This window comes from Excalfactoria chinensis, chromosome 1, assembly GCF_039878825.1.
Source record: "Excalfactoria chinensis isolate bCotChi1 chromosome 1, bCotChi1.hap2, whole genome shotgun sequence".
In the NCBI taxonomy this organism is placed as follows: Eukaryota; Metazoa; Chordata; class Aves; order Galliformes; family Phasianidae; genus Excalfactoria; species Excalfactoria chinensis.
Window position 1 is genome coordinate 104,684,094 of NC_092825.1, and position 6,000 is coordinate 104,690,093.

The 6,000-nt window shown below is 42.1% G+C and overlaps 1 protein-coding gene across 1 annotated transcript in view; it reads right to left on the bottom strand.

The window, feature by feature from the left end:
• The window catches only part of LOC140260514 (V-set domain-containing T-cell activation inhibitor 1-like), a 30,098-nt gene extending 24,744 nt beyond the window's left edge, over positions 1-5,354 (bottom strand). Inside the window, exon 1 of the mRNA XM_072352944.1 lies at positions 5,245-5,354. The gene's annotated coding sequence lies outside the window, so the exon portion shown is untranslated. The remainder of the gene's footprint in view (positions 1-5,244) is intronic.
• Between the last annotated feature and the right edge of the window lie 646 nt (positions 5,355-6,000).

Consider the following 6,000-nt stretch of genomic DNA (forward strand, 5'->3'; position numbering starts at 1 on the left):
TTAAACAGGAAAAATCACTCATAGAAAGCAGTAAAACTGTGTAAACTTCAGATGACTTAGTTCTGAAGACTTCCTCTGAGCACTTATGAAAATCTTCAGAAGTTCAATGCTGATCTCATGCTTCCATATCAAAGCTTTTGAATCCCTGTCTTCCTGCTGTTTAGGATTTGGAGAATCTCACCTTGTTGCTCATAAATCTTACAGTCTCCATATTTCTGGGGTCCTCAGAGCTGATCTTGGCACATCAGTGACTGTTTATTTAGAGGACTGGACTAAGAATGCTATTTGTTGGTTTTTCATAACCCTTAAGTTGAGCTGTAAACAGTCATTTAGGAGATTAAATTGAAATGGCAGCTGGAGAAGGATTGTGGGCTCTTTAGAGCCACTCTTTAAGTGGAAGCCAGAGGTCTTAGGAACTGAAGAAACCTTATTTGTAAACAGCAGTTCAGGGCAGGCAAAATGTCTGAGTACACCGTTTGCAATCTCTCAGACACCAGAGCCATCTGACCCTGGTCTGAATGGGGTAAATAAGCTGATGGTGGGCTTGGCTATGGCTTGTACTACTTCAGCCCATACAGCTGGTCCTCTTCCTCCTCCTGTACTTCAGGCTGCAAATGCAAGGGGGGCTGGAGCTGAAGTACTATGGTAACATCCACCAGAGATGACCCTTGACAGAAGGAATTGGTGGATAGACTCTGCTTTGTGCCTCTCAACATAGGAAAGAAGTAAGGGTGAGGGGAAATTATGATAAAACTGAAACTTGATCAAGGCTATCCTAACTTGAACCCTTCTCTGCCTAGGGTGAGGTAGAGCCATTTCAAGACAATAGAGCTCTATGTCACTTCTGAATCTGAAGCAAGATATTCAACTATAGCTGTGAAGCTATTCAGAAGATGCACATAAACTAGCATGATTTCATACCGTGGCTACCATGAAACATGCAGCTGTACCAAAGTCCTCAAAGGGTGAAATTAATTATATGGAGGTTGGGTGGAAGGTAATCTTTGAGGGCAGAAGTATTTTTCCTCTTTGAGGAAATTGGAATCCCCCAGGCCAAATGAGCCATGAAACCCTATTAGCTCTTTAATTAGGCGGTTTTACTTTTACTTTGAGAAGATTAGGCTTTCATCCAGGGTGTGGTTTAGCCAGATTCTGGTACTGTGAATTGACTGTGTTTACCAAGGCACTGCTGCACCTCTTGGTCTTAATATGTCTGCACCATGGGCCAAAGAGGTCTTTATGGAGTTAAGTTTCCCTGGATTATACTTGCTGGGTGGATGATGATATTCCACTGAAAATCAGTGTGCTCTTCTATGCTTTTTTCCTCAGTGAGGAGGAAGGAAATAGGGAAGATAGGAATAAACTGGGTGTTACAGTAAGAGGTTTTAATCATTTGAAGAAATGTTTAGCTCTCTAGCTTGACACAGCTATTGGACAGACTGTCTTATAGATGAGACTCTCTCAGAGAGACTTTTTACCTTCAAAATTATTATTATTATTTTTCTCTCTCCCAGCAGGAGACTGGGAAAATAAGAGTTGTGCATAACGCAGGTACCTCAAAGGGCTTTTATTCCAGTCCTCTCAACTGGATGCAGTGATCTTTGTCAAGCAAGAGTCTTTATTTGCCTCATTGGGGTGGGGGTAAGAAACAAACAGTGAAACAGAACAAACTCTGTGAAAGAATATTCTGCTATAGGAGCCAGTAGAAGCCATTAAAGGATATTCTAGATCCTGCTGGGTTATGTATTCATGACACAGTCTTCAAAAAACCTATCAGAAATGTAACTCCAGTGTAGTTCCTACAGGATGTACAGATGTCTGAGCCAGTGCTCTTGTCAGTGCTATGTGTTCTGCTAATGGACTGGTACTGTGTGGCTGTATGCTATGTGTGTGCTTATCCTGTGCCCAATGCTGAGCTGCCCCAGGCAGCAGCACTGCTAACTAGCTGTAACTGTGCCATCTGCAAGGAAAACATAGCTTGCAGCTCAGGCAGACAGGGAGCATTAATCTGAGTGTGAGGAGTGCATGGGAATGAATTAAGGTGACATTCTGGCTCTTGTGGGATGTGTGGTAGAGCTGGAAAAGTAGAGACGCTCTCTGTTGCAATTTCTTCTCATCTCTGGGCGCAGTCATCTAATCACAAATGCTTCTGGGCATCTTTACCCCTCCCTTCACTTCCATCCTGTGTTTGAACCCTTAAATGGGTATTTCTGGTGGAGGATGTGGAGGTGAGAACAGTGAAGGTTAGGCACTTTTCTAGGCCCTTCCTTGAACAGTGAAGTACATTTAGGTTATAGGAAAATATAATTTTCCAGGAAGTAGGAGTTCATGGTAACCACAAAATCCATGTGCTTTAGGTACAGATCAGTGCTGTTTGTCTGCTATAACGCAAAAGGTACTCAGCTTGGCCAGAGTTGACATTCTAAAACACACTGGTTCTGCTGATGTATACAATAGTCAGTCTGCATGCACACAAAGATACGGAAAGGAAAACACAGTCATTCCCTGCAGGCCCTGAAAATCCTCTTAAAGGAATAAAGGAAACAACCTTAGTTCAAGTTTGTCTGCTTCAGTGAGGGAAATCTAGAGAGTTTTGGACATTCTTCCCTTTCCTGAGATCAAGATAAAATAATCCTTTCTTCTCGAATGTGCTGGCAAGGATCAATTTGGCTCTGGCTCCAGTAGCTCTCTTACCACAGTGACAAATGACTTTGTCCTGGCAAGGGTGCTTGGATGGGAGCTTGAAAGCAAGCTTGCTGTTACAAACAGTTGTTGGCTCTGACATGGGAAACTCAGAAGTTGGGAAATAATATCTGGAAAGTAAAAGGTGGCGAGATTGTACTCTGCCTTCAAACATACTTAGCTGAGAAATAGTAAGTTGCAAAGTCCAACTCTAACTTGATTCATAAACTTGAGAAAGAAAGCAAAGAGCTGTCTCCTTGAACTCATTGTGCTTGGCACTTCTGGCAGGCTTGCAGGAAAATGGAATGTGGGGCAGGGGAAAATACAGAAAGCTGAAGCTTAATGTATGCACAAGGAGGCTTTTGTGGGCAAGGGGTAGGGTGGTGAGGTGGGAGGTAGAAATATCTGCATGCAAAATGAAGTTGTAGAAATAATTTAAAATGACTCAAAGACTAGTATCTTATGGGTGAAATAATTTCTGGTGTTAGATCTATAGCTGTAGGGATGGCTTCTCCCTACCATCTGCGAAGGAGATGTACATCATGGCAGTGGCTGAACTAAAGCAGCATCTATTGCTAGAGATGCTGTTAAGCTCCAGCTATGGTGGGTTGAGCTTTTCTGATTTGCATGTGGGGAATTTTTTTCTGTGGCCGCTTCAAAAGTAAAAACAAGCGGTAACCCACAGATGGGAATGAAAACCCTCTGGCTTGATGGTTAGATTTGGGATGCTGGGACTTCTTAGGAAGCCGTAATTGAACTTTGAATGCAGTCACATCCTAGTAAGAGCTTGTGTAATTCAACGTGCACCAAGCCAAAATTTCCATGCCTGGAGCTGGTGTAACTCAGAGTTCTTGAGCTCTCTATGATTATTGTTCTTAAACTGTTCGTGCTGGAGGAAGGCATGATTTTTCTGAGTAACCTGTATTCTTAAGGATCAATAGGTATGCTGACTTTTGCACTTAAGGGCTTGTGTTCTAGTCCGTCTAGAACAGACAGATAGTGACTGAGGAATACATGTTTCTTTCAGTCTTAACTAGGGCACACAGCCAGAGACCCTGTCTGGTGAGCAGCAATTTATTATATTTGACTTCAACAACTAGTGTGGGGACAGACTGTATAAGGACAAATCTGTGCTGATCTCTGCCTTTACGTTGCTTACGCCTCTGTTATCAAGTTAAACTGAAAACAGTAACAAGCTTTGAAGGCGCTAGATGATCTTAGAGCTCCTTTCTAATCTTAATTATTCTATATATCTTTTTGTTTTGATGAAGACCAAAATGTACAGTTGTATGGTCTGTGACCTCAGGATTCAGTTTCGGTCAGTTGGTGAAATACTTCTGTCATTTTAGTCTTCACAGATGCAAAATTGTTTGGTTCAATCTGGCTCTTAGGTTACCCTAGTTCCATGTTCATGCGGACTTGGGGGAAATTTGGCTTCATGGCATCAGTTGCTTTGTATTATTCCAGTATTTCTCTTCTACCTTATTCTCTCCCTGCATTACTTTTGGGGAGTGCTGTCCCTTCTGGAGAAAGAATAAGCTACCAAGAATACAAGTAGATTTTAGAGAGTAATGGTAGTTCTAAACGCCTCCCTCTGTGGAATTCTGTATGCATCTGTGGTTCCAGTTCTTTATATTAATTGAATTTTTAAAACTTTTCATCAAAATGAAATGGCAACAAGTTCTTCTGATTCCTGTATGTGGTGCAGTATCTTATCTTACTGTCCAAAGTTCATAAATGCTCACCATAAAAAACCATGGCCACTTATGGTGTGGTCAAAGCCTTGCCTGCTGTTTGTTTGACCTGTTTCTTGTACTTTTACTCTTGCATGTGATTTCTTTGGCAGCTGCAAACTGAGACGTCATGGTGCAGTTGCTGTGCATGTGTACATGCAGCTCAGTGCAATGGGACTTGTTTCGTTCCTTGAGTAATAGTACCTTAATAGTTCCATACGCTGCCAGCTTGTAAACAGAGTCTGTTCAGAACCTGAAAAGTTACAACGAATTTCAGTTTTGGTGTGACTAATATACTGAAAGTCTTGTTTAAGTCTTTTCTCTCTCGGCTGATGCCTTGAGGTATTGTGTGATTAGTTGCAGCCTAGCTTTCATTTTCCAAACCTCAATAGACTAGAACTGCTCAGTCACTCCTGCCTGTACATTGCTTTCTTGACTGCAGATAACAAAAGACAGAAAGCAGCAACAAGAGCAAAACTTTGCCAGTTGACTAAATTAGTTTGAAATGCTTTTTGGGGTGTTAGGTGACAGCTATGAAAGCTGCTGTTTGTTTTACCCATAGCATTAGGCGTGTTTTTCAACTTAGTGTAATGCACAAGAGCACTCCAGCCGCCAGCAGCTGAAGGGAGTGAAGCTGTACAGCAGGAAAGCTTAAACCAGAAACCATTCAAACAGTATTCTGTCTCTAGCAAGCCGATATTTTACAACAAGGAAAAAGGTGTTTTCTCCCTGCATCCACATTGTCTGAGGCAATTACAAAAGACATGACCCCAAAAGGCATAGCTAGTGCAATTCTAATACAAGTCAGAAAACCTGGTGTCTTACTTACGTGGGATTTCTTGCTGTCCTATTTGAAGTGGCTGGAAGTTCAATCTGCTGCTCTGAGGAGCCTCTGCTTTAGATAAGGAAGTGCTGAAGCAAGGCAGGATGTGAAGCAGTGACTCAGATATGTAGGCTGAGTCTCTTGGCTACTGAGGAAGGAAGGGAATTACTGAGGGTGCTCGCTATGGCAAGCTCAGCTGATGTCAGGTTTGTTAGCTACCATTGCACCGAAACAACCAAAGCTGTGGAATGTTGTTCCACCTTTCCTCTTTTCATTGCTTACCACAAGCCCTACACTGCCAGGGTAAGAAAGCATTCCTGAAGATCACAAGTCTTGAGATGCAGCATACAGAGAGAGAGAGGATCCATAAAATATGACATGGGTCTCAAACGTAGTGGTATCACTGCTGAAGATCAGTTTGCACCCTTTTAGTGGTGTGGAGTTGTCCTGAGCATTAATTCATTTAAAATACAGGATAAGGGAGTACATGATAGGAAAACACTGGGTGAGTTGTTCTTAGTGGTACACATTTCATGATTTCACTTAATGGACCCGAGTGTCAGCTGCCTGTGATAGTGCAACTTTGTGGTATTGCAGTATTAGCATTTTCTAGGACTGTCCACCTCTTATTTTCTGAAACATACATCTCTACCAAGAAGCATTTATTTCTGTGAACGTATCGCTAGATCATGCTTAGATAAGGATTTTGGTTATGCTTCTGAAAACAGCCCTTGCTACTTACAGTTCAGGTACTTAGGACTT